Genomic DNA, 3,091 nt, shown 5'->3' on the forward strand with positions numbered 1-3,091 from the left:
TGAGCCTGCTAGCTTTCATACTGGAATTCAAGCCATTAGCTCTCCTGGGTTTCCAGCTTGCTGACTACAAATCTTGGGAATTGGCCTCCATGACTATATGAGCCAATTGTTTATAATAAAACCATATATATGCTTCTCTCTGGAGAACCCTGACTAATACAAGGACCCAACTCCTTAGCATGGCCGAGATGCCCTACAAGACCTGGCCCTACCTACCCTCCCACTGCAACACATATCATCATGCCCACTTCCTCTACTCAAGCCTCACTGGTTTTCTTCCATTTCCTCACACACACCATGCTCCCTCTGTCATGGGGTTTTCACTTACTAATTCATTGACAGACTCAGCTAATTACTGAGTTCCTACTATGAGTCAAGGACTGTGGTGGTATGGGAAATCTAACATGAACATGACAGCAAAGTGCTTGGTTTCATGGAGAATATATTCTAGTCATGGGAGGCAAACAGCATATAAACAGAGAGTAGCATGTGCTTCAGAGGAAACAAAAAAGAGTGATATGGTAATAGCTAGGTGATCAGAGAAAGCCTCGCTCTGTAGGTCTCTTTTAAGTAGAATTCTATATGATGAAAAGGGGCCAGGCATGTGGAGACATGAGAATGGAGTGTTCTAGACAGAGAAAACAAACACAAAACTGACTCTGAAATGAGCTAGATATATGCTAGAGACAGAAAGAAAGATATTGTTGCTATAGCACACTGGGGCAGTGAGAGAAGGTAGATGGGTAGACAAGAGTGAGATACAACCTTAATAGCCAAAGTAAGAATTTAAAATTTTATTTTAAGTACACTGGGAGTGTGTCTTAGTCCATTGAGCTGTTATATCAAAAATGCCACAAACTGGGTAGCATAGAAAAAAAAAAAAACAGAAATTTACTTACAATTCATGATCCAAGATCATGGCACTAGCCAATTCAGTGCCTGCTGAGACCGTCTGCTCAGTACATGGTGTCAGAAGGAGCTAGGGAGCTCTCTGGAGTCTCTAGTATAAGAGCACTTAATCCCATTCATGAGGTCTCTGCCCTCATGACCTAAGCACCTTCCAAAGGCCCCACATCCTAATACCATCATCTTAGTGGGTAGGATTTCAACATATGAATTTTGGGGAGACACAAACATTCAGACCCATCCAGCAGAGGCTCTGAAAGGTTGGCATGATCTGACCCACATCTTTTATTTGGCATTGCAGTGTGTAACCATGGACATGAAGCAACCAGTAAGAAGGGTTTGCAGTAAAGGTGAATGATGTCAGTAGTTTGGATTACGGTGATGTAGAAATTAAGAAGGAATGGTTCAGGATGTTTCAGAGGTAGAACAGGTGAGAATTGCCAGTGTGCCTGGGGAAAAGAAAGGATGACTGCTACGTTTCTGACTAGAACAATCAGCTGGAGGTTGGTACCATTTTCTGAAACATGGAAGTTGAGGTATAGATGGGAATGGGGGGCAGGGGGGAGGGCAATTTGCCTGTATTATCCCTCTCTTTGGACTGTTTTTCCTTCCCTCTTCACCGAGTTACCCTCTTCCCAATTTCTGGATCTCAGCTCAAACGTCACTTTAGTCCTTTCCCCAAATAGTTCAAAACAAACGTCTATATTCAGTATATGCTCTCTTGGTGTTAAGTATTTTTCCTTAGTACTTGTGTCACATTGCAAAAGTGGCTATTAACATGTTGCCTTTTTTGCCCCTGCTGACAGCCTTCCCACCAGAAGATTTGGTAGCGAGACCATCCTAGATCATCCAGCCACCAGCAGACCCGCCAGCTGACCAGGAATGTATGGAAGAGCCCAGCTGAGCAGACCCAAAGTAGAAAAACGGCCCAGCTCACTCACAGAATCCTGAGTTAGCTAAAGGATTGCTGTAAGCCACTACGTTTTGTGGTGGTTTGCTAAACAGCAAAAACTGATACAATAGCACACAACTCAGTTACAATCTTACATGTATCAGTATTTGTTTGATTAGTGTCTATCCCTCCAAGTGGGCTCTGTAAGAGCAAAGACTTCTGGTTTTAAGTTACCACTGCATGCTCAAAGCTCGGCATAACATCTGGAACACACCAGGCAGTCAATGGATAACTTCCTGAATGAATACAAGGGGAGAAGGGAGGCATACACTGTAACATAAGAGAGTAAAAGTTCTGTAAGAGTTAACATAGGACTGGGGACATTCGTTTGTCCAAAACAAACTTTTATCAGCACCAAGTGCTGAGGAATACAAGGCCAAGATTACATTGCCTCTGGCTCCAAGAGCTCAAAAGTCTAGACTACCGACACGGTACAAAATCAACAGAATACACGACTTTGGAAGGGGGCCCTAACGCTGTCTGGAAGAGGGAAGGGTGCAAGTTGTCACGGGAGGGTTCTTGAAAGAAATAAAGCCTAGATTTAGTCCTGATGGTGTTGACTTGGAAGAGCAGCAGAAGTGAAGGCCAAGGATAGGGGGTTTTGTTTGTTATTTATCTCGGGTTATATCGCAAAGGTTTAAGTGTCTCCTCATCAAACTCTAAGGTCCTCCAGGGCCGGGAAGGTTAGGGGTGGGGAGGGGATTCTTATCTTTATATTATTCCCAGCGTCGAACATTATTTTTTCCACAAAATGGGAACTCGGTAAATATTTGCTGAATAAGTGAAAAGCTGAATAAATGAATAAGGCGGAAAGCACTGCTCCTTCCAAGAGCCCACACTTTCGGCTTCAACACAGAGAAGTGGACAAGATGAGCACAGTTTCTAAGACTCAGCGTCGCATAAGCAGAGACTGGCCCCACTGGCCTCCAGTTTTCCCTCCCTCCTCGTTACCGGTTGACCCGCTTTTCTCCTGCTTTGCTCACAGTCCAGCATGTAGGGATGGAGGCGGGAGTTTGGTGGCGGGGCGCCGCAGGACGCGGAGAGGCCCGGCAGCCGCCCGCCTTCCGCCGCGTTCCAGACGCTCGCGCGGGCAGGAGCGCACAGGTGAACGCGCCGGCCGGTGGGCGCGGGTGGGCGCCGGGGAACCTCTCTCGCTTCCGCACCCTGGCCCGGCCGGAGCCCTCGCCGCGCTCCGGGACGCAGGCGCCGACCGCGCGGGCGCGCGCGGCGTTG

The sequence above is a fragment of the Kogia breviceps genome, chromosome 17 (assembly GCF_026419965.1).
Source record: "Kogia breviceps isolate mKogBre1 chromosome 17, mKogBre1 haplotype 1, whole genome shotgun sequence".
NCBI classification, from domain to species: Eukaryota; Metazoa; Chordata; class Mammalia; order Artiodactyla; family Physeteridae; genus Kogia; species Kogia breviceps.